An 18,936-nucleotide genomic window follows, 5' to 3' on the forward strand; every position below is an offset into this window, starting at 1 on the left:
ATGCAGAGGCTGTGGGCGAGGCAAGACATATCGATATTGTGTAGCTTATTGTGGAGTTGCAGTAATTGAAAAATGGGCACATTCCAAAAAAAGACAAAAAATAACATTCTAGTGTTCCGTGGTATACTTCTTTTGCACATGACATACCTCCTTTCACCAGTAGAATGAACATTAACTGGATTGTTATCTATCGTCGATTTGTTTTCAGCAGAGAATGACCGGTGCATGTACAAAAAGGGTACCGTTTCAGTAGATTTCGCAAAGAGGGTACCGATATGGATACGCACCGTGAAGTGACTCAATTCAATTTTGGGATCATCCGAAAGTTAATTATTAATATGTGAATTTAACTACCAAGCGGGCATCCGAGTATAAGTATATTCCATGGCCGATAGTGTTAGATATTAATGTCCATCCCATTCCTAGCGTAAGGTATTTTGCTGAATCGATGTATACCGAGTTCCCGCAAAACACCCAACCCGAGGGTTGGGATCAGCCTATTTTACACAATCAGCCAAGGTAGATGCTTTTCCCACCACCTCAGTTAAAAATATAGTCAAAATGTTTTAAATTTGTTGTTTTTTTACATACGGGTACTTATGTTTTGCCCGTGGGCAAATAATTTGATCTATTGTTGGGCAAAGAAAGTTAAAACGGTTTGTATATTTTCTGTTTATTTCTAAAATCGGGCTGAAATTACATATTTGTTTTACTGCACGCAAATCCCTGTTAAAAGAAAACAAACCAATATAGGGCAACCAGGCGTCTAAATTTGAAATATTTGTTCGCCGGATACCTTAATGCGCACACGAATAAATCACTAAGTGATAAAAATCGGAGGAAGGGCGTCTTAAAACACGTGGTATATGCGTTTAAAGTACAATTCTTGGACCATACTATTATAATTAAATTTTAAACAGTGCGGATGCCAAAGCTAATTATATATATGAATACAGGTAGTAATAAACATTAAAAAAGGCTGGCTGGTTCTCTCAAAATCACATTCTTTGTTTGGTTTGAACATCCTGTGAATGCACAGGTGTACTTCTTCTATAATCCCTAAGACTAGTTTTCTAACCCTGGGGCGGGGTTAGGAATTGACATCAGAGGGGCGTACTTTGGGAGCGCAACTAAGACACTTCGCTCTTGAAAACTCCCTTCCAAAATTATACGTACACTACATGGTTAAATGATTAAACTTGGCCTTGAATACACATCGACTACACTACACGTCGATTTTACTATTAAATCTAAGTTAGTTATTGAACACAGCTTCTGGGCACAAAATCTGATGTACTTCTGTTTTCTTGTTGCTACGTCAAGAATTTGGAACAGTATACAGGTGAATCGTCTCTGAGGATTTTTTTGAAGTTACCTGCTGAGATATGAATATATATATAGGGAGAGATACTGCATTCCGCTTTACAACTGTCACCATAACCACAGAATATAGGCACTGAAAATACTTTCTTTAGTTGTTTGGTATGAAACTCAAGCAAAATAAATATAATTATTATAATAGGTTATTGCTGTGGGTGGAATTATTATCTGGCAAGAATTTAGGAACTTTGCTTATCCGATAAAACAGAATCTCTTCCACCTTAATGACACTCTATTTATCATCTGTGTTGCATTTTTTGTGTATTTATCATCTGTGTTTGCATTTTTGTGTTGGCCAATGAAAATCGAGGATTTTTCAAATGCTTTGTCCATCAATTTAACGTGGATTATTTTTTTGGAATGCACCAAAACACCAAATAAGAAATCAATTTGCCCTATCTACCAAAACTGGAGGGGGCTATGGCAAAGGTACCCCCGCTCTAATTTCTGTATATTGCCAGAACTGAACTCCAACATACACTTGATATTGTCACGGTAACATTTGTTACAACAGACATGCGAAACAAGATAACAAGCAATTTGGCATTTCACATGGCGAACAAAAAATATGAGGCAATATTAGTATATAGGGTACTATGACGTAATATCACGTGACAAGCAAGGTACCTGAATATATGTGAGTATATATTGCATTTTTCGTAATGGGTTTGAACTGTGTATTAACACAGAACTTTATATTGTCCAGTAAATATCGAGTACAATAGTAAAGCATATTCAAGATATAGTTAAAGCGCACACTATAAGCTGATGCAAACCAAATTATTATTTTTTTGTCTTTATAATCAAAGGAGAATACACATATGATTTGTATACAGCTAAGACGACACAAGCCTTTATAAATGGCTAGTTTTCAATTAAAAGTGTCGTGGCCACTCTTTTCCCCAGTGAAAAAAATGCTAAATAGCTTTATCTGTACACAACTTACATGTTTGTTTCGTTTAGATTATTGTGGTGAAATGAGTTACATATAATAATGCATTTAATTAGAAAAAAGAAAGATTTTTTGCATTATTGATAACCTTAAAGGGACTAGACACCTGAAGGTCCAAAAAATGGCAACCACAGTATTTCCTCAAAACATGCATACAATTGACAACGCGAGCTAAAAGGAGGCCGATAACAAATCACTTTACATGGGTAATATAATGGCCGCAGCAATCATGTTGCTGTCCCATCTGTGTTTTCCCGTTTAAAATGGCGCATACTGGTTTCCCAGTTTAAACCATATCTGTTTATGAGTACAGATAAATATCCGACGCTATTTTTAAACTTACTGGGATTTACGTGGTCGACAACCCTTGTAAATTTATGTTTAGATTAAAAAAAATGCCCCAAAACTGCGAAAGATACATGCGTCGTAAGCGATGTTATACATCAGTAAGTAAGATTGAATGCGTTGTACACAACCATGTCAAATTTATGTTAAGGTTTTGACAATTTTCTTCTTTTTTACAATTGTATTATCTGTTGTCTAGTCCCTTAAAAGTACTTGCTACAGACAAAAACGCTTTAAAAGGACCAAAAACACAGACATGTTATGCATTTTTAACGTTCAATCTTTACAAGCATACTACATGAACTATTCCATAAATAATTGTGTATGTGTTTTGGGGATTTTTTTAAATATATCATTTTTATTATTTCACTGATAAATCTCTATTTTTCGCAGGAAAGCATTGTAAGGTCTTATTTTTTCCGGGTCATATTCTTCCCATATGGTTTGATTCTTCACAGCTTGGAAAAATGAGATCTCACTTGTCATTCATTCCGTGCATATATGTCACAGCTCCTGGGAAATTTGTGATCAAAGCCAGGTTTGTTTGTGCCATGAAATCGCATTCCTCGCAGGTCAAAACTTGCATGATTTCTTTTAACCCTTAAGCTGCTGATGGCGATTTTAAAGGCTTTGCAAACAGCTTGGAACCAGACCAGACGCCGAGTAACTCAGCGCCTGGTCAGGTTCCAAGCTGTTTGCCACTCAGTCAATATATCCCCAAAGTTTTAAGTAAATTGAAAGAAATTTAGAATAAACCAGACGACATTTTTGAGCAGACGACAATTTACCCAGCATGCAAAGGGTTAACAGAGGTAACCTTTTACAACTGAGTCATATTTGTCACAGATTGCTATTGTCAGTATAGCAGATATATTTTGTTGATATACATGTATGCGTGTAAATTCCAGTTATAAATAATCGCTGATGGTGTTGTCGTTTTTGTTGTTGTTGTTGTTGTTGTTACTGGTAGTTCTCGAATTGGCTGCATTTGAAGGCGCAGTGGTGGTTGCTGTAGAGATAGTTGTTCTAATTTGTTGTTGTTTTTTTTATGTTGTACGGGTATTAGTGGTATATTTAATTAGCAGGAATAGTATTGGTTCTTGTTGGCTCCATAATAGCAGGTGTATGCGAAGTAGTGGTAGGTGGCATTGTGTTTGCATAAACAGATGTACTGGAAAAGGTATTTCCAACGCTTTCAACGACTAAATGTCGTGCAAGCAGTGAATACCGCAGTGCCAGCAGAGCTTTGGATTAAAGATACATTTTGTAGTTCTGTTTCGTGCTTGCCTGATATGGTCGAGCATTAGCAATAGTTCACAATTCACCCTCAGGGACATACATAATCCGACTAAGAAAAATGTAGAGAAAATTTTAGTTTTAAAAATGGATGTTGTTGTTGTTGATGTTGGTGGTATTGTAAGTATATTCATGTTCGAAACGGAGAAAAAATATTTAATAATATAGAATAACAATATATTAAAAATATTTTATTTTCAATTTACACTTTAACTGTAAGCCGTGTAGTATTTATGACCCGTCAATATGCGGCCCGCAAACTTTTCTTGAACCAGCCCAACACATGACTACTACTATTACGACTGCTAATACTGATGCTTCTGTTGCCATAACCGTGTTTATTCTCCTTTTTTCAAACTGAACCCAGAACTCTTCATAACAACCACTGGTTTCGATATGTTTCGAACAATTGTATTAATTGTGGTACATCTTATTTTGGAGTAAGAGTGCATCTTTAAAGCCAAATTCATCAATGACGTTCTTATGATTTACACATTTATATTATTGTGATTTACACATTTATATTATTGTGAATTACACATTTATATTATTATGATTTATACATTTATATTATTGTGATTTACACATTTATATTATTGTGATTTACACATTTATATTATTATGATTTACACATTTATATTATTGTGATTTACACATTTATATTATTGTGATTTACACATTTATATTATTATGATTTACACATTTATATTATTGTGATTTACACATTTATATTATTGTGATCTACACATTCATATTATTGTGATTTACACATTTATATCATTATGATTTACACATTCATATTATTGTGATTTACACATTTATATTATTGTGATTTACACATTTATATTGTTACGAATGAATGACGTTTCGAACATTAACTCCTAAGACTTGATAACATTTCGATTAATAACATTTTAGACGAGATGACATTTGGAATATTTTGGACTATATGACATTTCGAAAGATTAACAGTTTCGAATGATTCCTACACCTTGGTTATTAACAGTTAGGAAGGAACGGCTATGTGCTATTGATTATCATTATCGAGGTATGAACGCAGTTGGGGTCGAGAGTTGTTAAAGATATCTATCTTAATTAACGAGACCTTATATTAATTCTTTCTCACCCATCCTGTAAATAGAAGGACCAGACCGTAAACGGAAACAGTTCATCATAAGACGTCTAAATACCGCGGGGTTATTCGAAACACCTTTAACGTTAAATTGAGACGCTAATGACAAAAATTCATTAAAACAAATAATAAATTGAAACTTTTAAACATGTTTTTAAAAATAGTTCGTGGCCTGCTGACACAAACAATAACAAAATAAACAAGTTCCAATTTATATTAAAATTATGTTACGAACGAATGACATTTGGAATATTAACACTGAAGCCTAGATATCATTTCGTATATTAATATTTTGGAGTAGGTGACATTACGAATATAAAAAGATTTTGGACTAGATGGCATTTCGAATGTTAACGGCTTCGAATGAATGACACTTCGATTATTAACAGTTCGGAAAGAATGCTATTTGGATAATGTACTGTAATGCACGATTAAAGTTTAAATGCCATTCAGTATTGTTTAAACCAACTTAACCTTTATTTAGGGAATAACATGTGTGATTGACATCATTATCGGGGTATGAACGCAGTTGGGCCTGTTAAAGTGTGTGGTGTCCAACAGTTCATTTTTTCTTTTCAGTACTTCTTTTTATAAAAGAAACCTGACAATAAATCGTTTCCATCCATCCTGTTTATGGAACACCCCGACCGTAAACGGAATCAGTTTATCACAAGTCGTCTAAATACCGCGGGGGAATTAATCACTTCAAAACACTTTTCAACGTTAAATTGAAACGCTTATGACAAAAACTAATGAAAACAAATAATAAAATAAAACTTTCCAAATGTTGTTTTAAGTTGTTCGTGGCCTGCTGACACAAACAAAAATTAAATAAACAATTTATATCAATTGTCGAAAGGCCTTCCAATTAAAGAATAGAAGTTGAGGTGGAAATAAGAAAAAAAAAATCTTCGAAACTCATAAACACACGCGTTATGCTAGATGCGGCTTAATTTGATATCCGGGGGCGTATCAAAACAAAATTTGTTATATATTGTTTTGATACGCCCCCTCCCCCTGCCTTTTGTTCAAAGTACATTGTTTGTGTTTAATGTTTTCGTTGTACGCCGAAAAGGTCTAATTTGCATATTGATTAAGGATGAATATTTTGCTGATGAGTACGAGCCAATGATGTCTACGCTTTACCAATCGTTTTAACGACCTTGTTAAGATGAATACGCATAATGCCTATCATACACCGTCCAAAAAACGACAAAGTAAGACAGCACTTGCTTCCAATTATTATCTTCATTAAAACATATGGGGTAACCACATTCTAACGGTTAGCGAACATTAGCTCACAAGGGATATTAACTAGTTCATTGGCATAGTCAACCTCACAACTTTCCGACAGACCACAAGAAAACATCAAAGAATCTGTATCAATTTATGGATTCAGGTTTTTTTAAATTAATGTTTATAACGAACAAAGACGTTTACCAGAGTGACAAGTCTTTATCAAAATACGTACTTGATGTAACGGAACTATTTGTTTTCATTCTTTTATGTAAGAATTCCCGCTTGGCTCGATCTTCACGAGACTCGAAGTATTTTGGCTTGTCCCTGGACTATCGAGCCAACGGACTTCGACTGTTATACGTTTCTTCTGTGTATCTATCTCGACTGGGTACCTTTAAAGCTGCACTCTCACACATGGACCGTGCTGACAACTATTTTGTTTTAGAATGAGCCAGTTGTTGTGCAAAATTCTGGAAACCAGTGATATAAGACTGCTGACTAAAAATCAGATCTCATGTTTTCATATTTACGTTCAAATATTGATGTTTTATGGCTAAAAGCGTCACTAACGATTTATGAAAAAAAATCAATTTTCGGCTTTTTTTTCCAGACAATTGAGATTTGTTCTATAGTGAGTTATCTTATATGTAAATATGACAAAACTGAAGGCAATGAGGCCAAAATCACCTGATTCTGAGACGAAAAAATAAAAACATGTAAAGATCTGTGAGAGTGCAGCTTTTAAGATACTGGAATCTCACATATGTTGTAGGAAGGTGTGTCGAAATTTTATGTTCATAAAAACAGTACTTAAATGATTGCTGGTCGGAAATAACAGAAATGTTGGTAAATTTTCTAGATTGTTTTGCGCTTTGGGTGATAAACGTTAATTTAATGATCAGGTTGAATTATAGCTTGACTAACTAATGTTTACAATGATGAGAGATTACTGACTAATAAGTTCGTCAGCTCGTGTGCAAATGGTAATAATAAAGGATTATATTAAACGTAAAATAAGATATGCACAACGCTGATTGTTTTCACGCAGCTAACTCTTTTGCATGCTCAGCGGACCGAACACAATCAAATCCAACCTTTCCCCAGTTCCCAACACCATTCTTGCGGGTTCAATGTGTATATCTTTAACTACAGAAACAAGTCCAGTAGTCGAAAGTTTAAACCTAAACCCCGTACAGTGGCACATGGTCAACGCCAACGACATAGAACACACAAACAAACGATATTAAACCAAAAACATGAACAAACAACATAAAACAACACACTAAATATATTATAAGCAAACTGGGAAGTTTTGTTTTGATGTTTGAAAAATTAAAATGGAAATGGAATGGACTTGGGGAAATAGCCTGATAGAAAAGCCCCCCCCCCTTGTTGAAAATTTCCCCCCCCCCCTTATTTTCACCCCCGTTTTCTGTATTCCATTATTTGTGGTGGCTACAAAGAACTCATGCACACATACAAACACACAAACATACACTATGACAGCCGATACAGCCGATACAGATCCAAACATGTCAAACATGTCAAACATGTCAAACACGTCAAACTATTCGTATGATAAGAGATTCGGAAAACGTTTTCGATGTTGTGAGTGGTGTGGTGGTTACAGTAACATTGACTATCTCCTACTCGTTATGAAAAACTGTGTGTTCGAACATTCCGCGTGTCCAAGCTGTTTCGATAAATACAATGGCTCTTGTCCTGCTTGTTGGTTGAACCATCCAGTTGCGTTAGCACACATTAAGGAAAGGAAACGATACTACAAGAAATTGGGTAAAATAGAAACTAACGACTGGTTATTGAGAGAGATGAGGCATGATTACCTCGCCACCATTAAGAAAAGCACAAGGGAAAAGTTCAAAAGTGACGTGTTGATGTTCGCCTTTTTGTAATGCAAAGAAAGCTCTAATTGGTATAAAAGCAAAAGACTGCAAAACATTGCAAAAGACTGCAAAGCCAAACTGCAAAGAGATCATGGCAAAACCAAACTGCAAAGAGATCATGACAAACAACTGCCAGTGTGACGACTGTAAGTTTTTCAGATTGAATTATTATGACTGTATCCTTTTCAGATTGAATTATTATGACTGTATCGATAACTGCCAGTGCGACGACTGTAAATTGTACAGACAGAAGATGGATTTGAATGATTCCAATGCCATGAACTGTGAGATGGATGAGCTGGCTAACACCGTAAAAACACAGAAATCAGACAACAGCAATACCTTACCGCAACAAACCGAATCGATGAGTGTTGATATGTTGGATAAGGAAATGTTCATGAATTATTATGAAATGTTCAAACCGCAGATGGATTTAAACGATTCCAGTTCCAATGCGGGAATGAAAAGAAAAGTGGAAAATGGTGAGATGGATAACATTGTAAAAAGACAGAAAATAGAATACAGCAATACCTCCCCCCAGCAAACCGAATCGATGAGAGTTGGTATGTTTGACAAGGACAATGACTGTATGGATCTTGTCCTTTCAGATGATGACGATATCGAGAATGGGAATTTTAGCGATGATCTTGAAAATTCTTCGCCGGCTTCCCCTTTGGATCATGATAAAGTTGCGAAAATACTTGAACAAATATACAATATTCAGGAGTCAAAATATGAGGCAGACCAGATCAGGAGGTGCGTTGAAATGTACAGAGAGATCAAGTATTGTGAGACGGAAGAAGCGAGGACAGCACTGAGACACAGACGATTATGTTCAAACGATTATGCTGAACCTGAGATTCTAGACGATTTTCTGTTGAAGCACATAGGCTATATGTGGGAAACGATAAAACCGTATTTATGAACAATGAACCTGGGGACTCTGAGTATCAGGACTTTGGAGACATTTAGTGTGTTATGATGTTTCAAGTTTTTGTAGATAACGATTCAATTGTAAAATAAACATGAAAAAATGAAATATTCTTTGTCTTGTGTTTTCGTAAATGTGTAAAACGCAGCAAATATAGACAATAGTTTATTGTGTCACCAACGGTTAAGACTTGCCATGTTACTGTTGTCAAAACATTTGAATTACATAAACTGAATGAAATTGACTTGACACTATATTAGTGAAATATTTTTGAACCTTTTAAATAAAGTATGGCTCACAACAACGGTAAAAAAAACTCAAAATGTATTTCGTATGATAAGAGACTCGGAAAACGTTTCAGAGCTTGTCATTGGTGCGGTGGCTACAGTAACATTGACTATCTCTTGCTCGTTATGAAACAATGTGCATTCGAACATTCCGCGTGTCCAAGCTGTTTTGATAAATACAACGGCTTTTGTCCTGCTTGTTGGATAAACCACCCGGCACGAAAAATGAATAGAAGAAACATTAAACGTTACTACAAAAGATTGGGTAACTCAGAAGGAAAAGATTATCTGGCCAGAATCAAGCAAAGCGCAAGAGAACAGTTTAAGCAAAACGTACTGAGATTTGCGTTTCTAAGACTTAGGATAACAAAAAATTAACATAAAAACGAATGCTTTGAAATTGCTTTTTATTGAATTTCGTAATATTCACTTGTAAGTGGCAGAAGTAAAGTAATTCATGAAAAATCTTGAGTGTTTTCGTTGAATAGTTCCATACAGGCAGCTTCGTCTAAGGATTGCAGGTTGTCTGTTTGAGATTTCAAGCGCAAAACTTCGTCTTCCAATGCCGTGTTATTTTGCTTAAGCTGATTGTTTTCCGCAGTCAGCTGTGACAGATTCAATGTCAAGCGTGTAACTTCGTCCTGCAATAGTTGACTATCGTCCGTATTCGAGTTGTGCACATGAGTTTGCTTATATCGATCGTTCTCTCTGATCAACCTAAACACCTTTTGCTGTAGTGCGCCACATTTCTTGCGATACTCGGTCGTTTCCAGTTTGTTTTGCAGAAATGTTTTTTCGATATTGTCAAGTATTGAGACGATTTCTTTGAACGTAGACTCGTGCTTGTTATCACCCATACATAGTCTCGCTACGAAGCCGGTAATTTGTAAATTAAGGTTGCTTATGTCCGTCATGTTTGTATTGTGAGCTAGTTCACTGTAAGTGTTATATATCGTGGAAAGAAAACACAAAAAAAGTGAATTACTTTGTTATGATATAATGACTGTTGTTAAGATTAGTGTCATACACACTCTCAAACAATTATGTCGAGCCAATCAGCCACTCATTCTGATGATGATTATTTCGAGCGTGTTGTAATCGAATACTGTAACGGTGATTGTTCTGATGATGATTCTGCTGGTGATTCTTTCAAGGAAATTGAAGCCGAATATGAAGATACATATACGTATTATGACATATTGAATCGTGTACAGGATGCTTTAGCAGGCATGGACAAAGGTAAACTTATGGAAAAGTATGAAGGTGGATATATATTCAGCAATGGTAGAAGTGTAGATATCAAATACATGGACAAAGGACAGTCGTACGTAGTATCTGATTTGTTTAGAAGTCGCAAGGAACACATTACCTACGAGATCATTGAACTCAAATATGGGAGTTTCGACAACACGAAATATGAAAGTAAAGAGTTTGATCCACCAGTAGTGATAGTTTTCAGTAATGATGTTCCTTGTTTGAAGAAATTTCCAACGTATCGATGGTGCGTGTGGAATATTATAGACAATAGACTGAAAAGTTATGATCAAGAAATGTGTCAATGCAAATGTTGTAGAAATTCTTCCACATCAACACCGAAAAAAGAAAAGATAAAACACTAAAGAAATGTTAAAGATAAATGTCTTTACGAGATGTTTATTTCCTGAAAATTAAAATAACAATTACTAATATAACTACTCTGTCCCCATCTCCGTCTTTAGTCTCCACTCAATAGATAGTTGGAGACAACGCATTATTTTTTTCATATTATAAGGCTTGAAATTTGTTACTTGTCATACACATTCTCAAACAATTATGTCCAGTCAAGCATCGACACAGCAAACAACGCCTTGTGAGAACACCAGTGAAAACGAGCAAAAAAGCGAATCTTGTTCTCAGCAACCCATGAATGATATCAATGAATATGAAAAAATGATGGAGATGGCAGAAGATTATTTGCGAGATGCTGAAGAACAAAAATCGAGCGAAATCGAATCCATGCAAGATGACAACCCAGACGGGGCAGTTTGTTATATGAGAAATTGCTGCGTTTGTGACGGTTACTGTTATGATAGTGATAATTTTGAAGACATTGAGACCGTAGACGAGGAAGTAAAAATTGACGAAATTGAACCAAGTATTTTTTGTGAGCGAAAACAAGAATTGACATTAGTTTTCAATCCGCTCAAACATGATGATACTTCATTAAGTGCTTTCCGAATGAAAAGGTTCAAACACTTGTTTTGATGTTTTAACTTTGAATAAATGCGTTGAAATGCAATTTGATTGTTTGTTTATCTCGATTGAAAAATAGAAGCATAGTAACATAGTAGCAAGCACTGTACCTAGCATTGTAGATTGCATGGTCCATGGCTTAAAATAATGCAATGAGTGGAACGAATATAGTTCATATATAAACTTATCTTTTCTTCTCATGTCATACTTGTCAAAACCTACTGATCTAGTATATATACAAATTATGGGAATCAAGAAAATCATCAAAACGTGTTTGAAGAAGTTGCTCAGAAGGTCTGATGCAAAACAGAAAAACATGGACAGTGTGCAATTGAATGCAAACATCAATATGGCAATTGAAATCCACACGTGTCCGAAACTATATCCGTGTTTGATTTGTTTCAAAAACGGAGAGGCTGAACAGAAAGCAGAACAGAGAGCCCCAAGCCATCAGTGCCCTGAACTGTACCCCTGTTTGGTGTGTTTGGTGCAAGAAGACTCGTCGAGTGTTGACAAAACTTACAAAGTTGTTGAAAAGCTCAGTAGCAGAGACTTAGAGAGAAATGAGAATCACGAAGCACTTCGCCAGTTCTTCGCCAGGCGTGGGAGACAGTTTGTGCCAAAACGTTGTTAACAATAAATTGAGTGATGAACAGACAATGATTAGTAACAAAATAAAATGTATGAACTGTTCGTGTTTTATTGTGTTTATCTATAGTAATCTAGTTGGAATCACTTAAGCTTCAAGAACAACTATGCTTGCTCATAGTTATCAAACGAGTAATGGTCATATAGTCATATATATATGTGCAAATCGCTATGCATAACTCCTCAAAGATACACAGAATGTATCGTAAAATGCTACAAAGTACGATACTTAAGCAAAATAAAACATGAAATAAAGTAAAACAATCACAGAATAATGTTACGATTTTCGGTACAAGCTATACTGAGCTGATTATTATAAGGGAAAGTGTTGTCTGTCGTATTCACTTGGATACGGTTGAACCATGTAAACAATACTCTTTGTGTGTAAAATTTGGGATATTTTCTGTGTTTGAAGGTACGACCTTGGTAGTTATAGTTTCTATAATGTGTTCGCGATTGAATCAAGCCGGGTTTATGCATATACAAGAGATATAAATGATTTTACGAGGTTTTAAACATTTCCAATTTCAGAAAATATTTCTACTTTCGATTTCGTTTTTCTGAAAATGAACAAACTTTTTTTTTCCTATTGTTTAATTTCATAAAACGATACATAATACATGATTAAGATAATTTTAAATTATTTTTAATGAGTGTATTTTCTTTATTTTCGTAAAAGTTTAAAAAAATAAATAAATAATGCAATTCATGGAATGATATGACGTGATATGTATGACGTCATATTGCAGAGTTCTCGCTGTGCGCTGGTCGGCCATCTTGAAAAATAAATTGTGAAGGTCGTATTTCCAGCTTTCCTGCGGTAAGTATGACATGCATGCTTAAAAGTTGTATGAGAAATTGTGTCTAAATATATGATGTATCATATTACCAGCAAGTTTTGTCGATGTATCTATTGAATTCCATAAAAACTTCTGTCAAAAGAAATTGCTCCCAGCTCGTTTTAGAATGTTTCGAACATTCTCGAAGCCGATTTTAGAAACTTTAATTCTCGGCTAGATATGTTGAAAAACATAGTAAGCAGTGTTAATTCATATCTATTGTCTTGTTTATGTCATATTTTGAATGATTTTAACTTTGTTTAGGGACCAAACTGACAGAAATAAGAAATGACAAATCATGCAAGATTGATAAATATCTTCTTCTATTTCTTTGTTTGAAAAATATGTTGAAAGTTATTTTTTTAAACCAGAGACGGCAGTTCAGATGCAGTCGTCCTGTGTGTCAGAAAGCTGGTGATCAAAATGGTTGAAGGCAGTACCCAAGAAAGTACATTTACAAGTAAGTAAAATCACTGAAAATTAATTCCATGAAATGAACTGTCATATCATAATCTCAGTGCTTAGTCTGCTTGGAATAATTTTTATAAACTGATAATTTATCTAATAACAGACACTGTGTTTGATTTATTACATTGAACTGCTATTAGATAAATTTTCAGTTTGTGTTTGATATCTACCAATGCCATAAATGCATAATTTTGTTCCTGTTGTGAATGATAAGAAATGTTGGGAACATAATACCTTCTGCATGTGAACAGTTTTTCTGTTTCTGTTTGTATGTAGGAAGTATTTTGTTTTCAGGATTATTTCAACATTGTTGATGTGGATGAAATGTGCACTTAGCCATGCTTTTAATGGAATGAAAAAAGTAAAAAACTAACAAGCAATATGTACAGTTTTGTTGATAAAATGTTTTGTTTCAGAGTTGTGAGGAGTAACCTAGCCTATATAACCTGAAGCTCACCCAATATGCAGTGTGTTCTGCTCTGTCAATAACAAGTAAGTAATTTCACCAAATTTCATCAGAAACAAATCTCAAAGTTACAATGAACAGTAAAGTTAACTCATCTTGGTACTTTAATTTACTGAAACACTGAACCAACATGATTTGATTTTGCTCTTTGTACTTATTTCACATTATGGTAGCAAAATTACAGCTATGTGTCAGATTCATGACATTTAGCATTTGTCATACATTTCACTCTTTCAGTTGTCAAACCAAATGCTAAGTGTCAAATCCATTCATGATATTTAGCATGTGTCATACATTTCACTATATTATTTGTCAAACCGAAAGATGAATGTCAAATTATTTACACATGCTTAGCAGTTTATCATACATTTCACTTTATTATTTGTCAAACCAAAAGATGAATGTCAAATTATTTGAAGATGCTAAGCATCTTATCATACATTTTACTCTTTTTATGACAAATCGACTCACAAATTTAAGCAAACCAGGTGACGATGTACAAATAATTTAGAGTGACGAGCTTTTTGGTTACCTCGCCCAGCCCAACTGAAAGACTTAAAGTATATCTATAAGTCTTTTAGTTTGGTCGGGCGAGCGAGCCAAAATCTCGTCATCCCAAAATATTTGTACATCGTCACTTTGTGTGCTTAATTTTGAGATTCAAATAAATCGTTCTAAATTCAATGTAAAAAAAAGTTTCATAAGGGGGGTACTCAGCGTGAAAAAACTACATCGCTTAAACGCAAATGCGCTTTGGTAGGTATATAGCTAAAAAACGAATGCGCTATGGTGAAAATCCAAAGTCAAAAAATTTGAAAAAAATGAAAAGTTGTCAAAAAAATCATAATTTTAAGCACGTTGTTAGTGTACTGCTCTGTCATTTGTAAATCAAAACTGAGAGAATGGTTAATATGTTTTGAGACTAAGCATTTACAACTCACTGCAAATATTCTTTGGTGGTCGAAGACTTAATAGAAGTTAATTAGCCAGTGTTCATATTTAGTAAATGAAAATTAGTGAGTTAAAGCTTATATTGTTAAGTTTTATTGTATATCATCTGGCAGGGAAAACAAGATCATTTAAGATTCATGTTTTTGGTGGCAAACAAATTGAACAAGTATTGTTCTTATTTTACTCATTGATGTTTTCATTTTTCAACAGAAATGTTTTGTTTTTTCAGCTCTGTATGGCTGGTCTGACCTCAGTGGAGGTTGTTCGTTTAAATGGTTTCGGGACATTGAAGTAAAAACAACACGAGGTAAAATACAAAATGCTTATTTATTTTTTAACTTGTTTATCCAGTAGTATATGATAAACAGTTTTTGAACTTGTTCATCCAGTATTATATGGTACATACAACACTAATGTAGAATATAAATCACTGAGTTGCGGCTTCTCTGAGCAAACATCTGTTCACTTTATGTCCACAGTTTTTTGAGAAACAAACAGGGCATCTGTTTTCCCAGTTTGTAGATTTTCTCGTTTTGCAGAATGTCCCACCAAGAGTGAAGGGCTGCCTGTTTGCTTCAGATTCCCAGTCCTCCTCGCTGATGATTTCTGAAGTCCTTACGCAGTCACCCCAGTCTTCAACCTCAGTTTGTACAGGTGATAATGTTTTTGAACCATAGTTCATTGTCATGTCATTGGAGTTGTTCAGCTGCTCCAGTTCTGACTGTAACTCTGTTTTGAGTACAGCAAGTCTAGCCTCAAGAATGGCAATTCTTTTAATTTTGCGATTAAGTCTCTCCATTGTACAGATCATAAATTGCTGTAGGTTTCAAGTTTTGTAATGATATTAAGTATGCGTTACATATTAAATATGCACAAAAATAATGCATTCGATCTGCATTTCACAAGTGTAAAACATCACAAATGAATGGTATTTCAATCTACTTTTTTGTCAAACCATATGACATTATTTGTTCATTAGTAAAACAAATTGATGAATATCAAAGCGATTCATGATACTGAGCATTTATTAAACATTTCACTTTATTGTTTGTCAAACCAAATGCTAAGTGTCAAATCGATTCATGACACTGAGCATTTATCAAACATTTCACTCTATTATTTGTCAAACCAAAAGATGAACGTCAAATTATTTACAGATGCTAAGCAGTTTATCATACATTTCACTTTATTATTTGTCAAACCAAATGCTAAATGTCATGTCTTGAATCGATTCATGATATTTAGCATTTCTCATACATTTCACTCTATTATTTGTCAAACCAAAAGATGAATGTCAAATTATTTACAGATGCTAAACAGTTTATCATAAATTTTACTCATTTTATTTGTCAAACCAAAAGATGAATGTCAAATTATTTGAAGATGCTAAGCATCTTATCATACATTTTACTCTTTTTATGACAAATCGACTCACAAATTTAAGCAAACCAGGTGACGATGTACAAATAATTTAGGGTGACGAGCTTTTTGGTTACCTCGCCCAGCCCAACTGAAAGACTTAAAGTATATCTATAAGTCTTTTAGTTTGGTCGGGCGAGCGAGCCAAAATCTCGTCATCCCAAAATATTTGTACATCGTCACTTTGTGTGCTTAATTTTGAGATTCAAATAAATCGTTCTAAATTCAATGTAAAAAAAAGTTTCATAAGGGGGGTACTCAGTGTGAAAAAACTACATCGCTTAAACGCAAATGCGCTTTGGTAAGTATATAGCTAAAAAGCGAATGCGCTATGGTGAAAATCCAAAGTCAAAAATTTTGAAAAAATTGAAAAGTTGTCAAAAAAATCATAATTTTAAGCACGTTGTTAGTGTACTGCTCTGTCATTTGTAAATCAAAACTGAGAGAATGGTTAATATGTTTTAAGACTAAGCATTTACAACTCACTGCAAGTCCAATGTTATAAATGAAACCAAAATTTACCAGAGTAAACATTAATGTGCTATTGTATGTATGAATGTTTCGTCTTTTACACGTTTCATTTCATTTTTTCAGATGAGATGCCATACACAGGGGATCCGACAGAAGACAGCAGACAGAATTCGTCGATCCATTTGAAATGTCATTGTTTATTTAAAAAAAGATACCTATCCACACTTGTTCGTTTTAAAATATTGTTTGTATTATATGTGCTTTGTACCGTTGCTTTTTGTTTATCAGTAATTCTCCAACACTTGTATTTCGTGTTTTACATGAACATTGAAAATTTATCATACAGTAAATCATTTCGAAAATGAAATTTAAATGGAGAAATACTGATTTATCTGTTTGCTTTTAATGTTTGTGCTGTCTTGCTTACCCCAGTAACGCGGGTCTTGTTTGCTATTGTGAGTACTGTTGTTATTTTTTTTGGCCATCCAAAGTATTGTTCACGAAAGATAACACATTTTTTTCATAAAATTGGTTACATTTTGGTCTGTCGATTTTTTTCAATGAAACCACAGTCAAACGGTTTTTCACTATATTTTTTTTATGAGAAACAGCCAGACTTGGTCACGGCTGAAACCGAGGAACATTTGTGATTGAACAAAATTTTAGCAGTAATGCTGCTTGTAATTCATAAATTTATTAAGCTTTGGTCTTGTCATATTGGTAAAATGGTAAACATTTTGATAGTGTGCACAAGAGCAAAATTTGCACTGCATTTTAAAATGTTTCATTTTTGTGAAATGCTGTTGACAAAATGATTTGTTTGCTCGTGCCAGCATGGGTCGACGAGATTCGTTTCTCGCTGTCCTTTATGCGGCGGTTTAAGATGCAAGCCTGTTGTTTTGTCAATGTCTATAAAGTTCAGCTTGAATGAAAATTGAAATCAATATTGCAAGATCAAGCACTTTTTAAAAAAAAATGTTAGAATGTAGATGCGTTGTGAAATGCTGTTGACAAAATGATTTGTTTGCTCGTGCCAGCATGGGTCGACGAGATTCGTTTCTCGCTGTCCTTTATGCGGCGGTTTAAGATGCAAGCCTGTTGTTTTGTCAATGTCTATAAAGTTCAGCTTGAATGAAAATTGAAATCAATATTGCAAGATCAAGCACTTTTTAAAAAAAATGTTAGAATGTAGATGCGTTGTGAAATACAAGTGAATGTACTAGGCTCATTGCATTCTTAGTTTGGTTTCGAAGTGCAAAACTTCATTCATCACAAATATTCCTCTTGAACGACCGAACATTGATATGTGGCAATGTTTTCGTTCAGCAAAATGATTTGGCAAAAGTAATTTAAAGGCTAGCATGAGTATGGAGGTGTCGTTAGACCAGCTTAGTATTGGTGTAAGGTGGTGTACAGTGCCAATACTAGGAACCGCTCATGTTCACCATGTCACGCTACAGGCAATGAAAAATAGGGAGTGGCAACCTCTTTGTATTGCCGTGGTCCGACACTCCACACAGTCTTTACAATGAGAGGGGAAATATAGGCAATCGGATGCTTCTTCCTAAGTGTGCCTTGTCGAGTAACTGCCTTTGGCGTTGCCTTTATTTTCAAATTTGTGAACAAATAAAACTAGGTTAGGACCACATAATAGGGTTACGATGAAAATTAGGTTTCCCTTTTAATGTTTGAAGATAACAGCCACTGGCGTTATACTTCAAAAAATGGCTCGAAATACACATATCACACAAACATTCAACATTTTATCTGCAACATTTTTCATTTTTCAAAAAAATACTCAGATGTACAAAAATAATGCAAAACATGAACAGCAAATTCACAAATTCTGCTGTGTTGAAATTTAAAAAATCAAACATGAGATTGTATGAAAAAGCTTCTTTTTTTATTTTCAAACAATTGAGATATCACGATCATAAGCCATATGTACAAAAATAATGCAACTCTGAATTGTAATT

At 34.5% G+C, this 18,936-nt stretch overlaps 1 long non-coding RNA gene across 1 annotated transcript; it reads left to right on the forward strand.

The window, feature by feature from the left end:
* Nucleotides 1–12,552: 12,552 nt before the first annotated feature.
* On the forward strand, nucleotides 12,553–17,178 carry LOC128222383 (uncharacterized). Its single transcript, XR_008259132.1, has 7 exons — nucleotides 12,553–12,761; nucleotides 13,096–13,166; nucleotides 13,557–13,645; nucleotides 14,070–14,145; nucleotides 15,300–15,377; nucleotides 15,610–15,724; nucleotides 17,084–17,178. It is a non-coding gene; the product is annotated as an uncharacterized LOC128222383 (long non-coding RNA).
* Nucleotides 17,179–18,936: the final 1,758 nt, after the last annotated feature.

Source organism: Mya arenaria, chromosome 16 (assembly GCF_026914265.1).
Source record: "Mya arenaria isolate MELC-2E11 chromosome 16, ASM2691426v1".
Lineage (NCBI taxonomy): Eukaryota > Metazoa > Mollusca > Bivalvia > Myida > Myidae > Mya > Mya arenaria.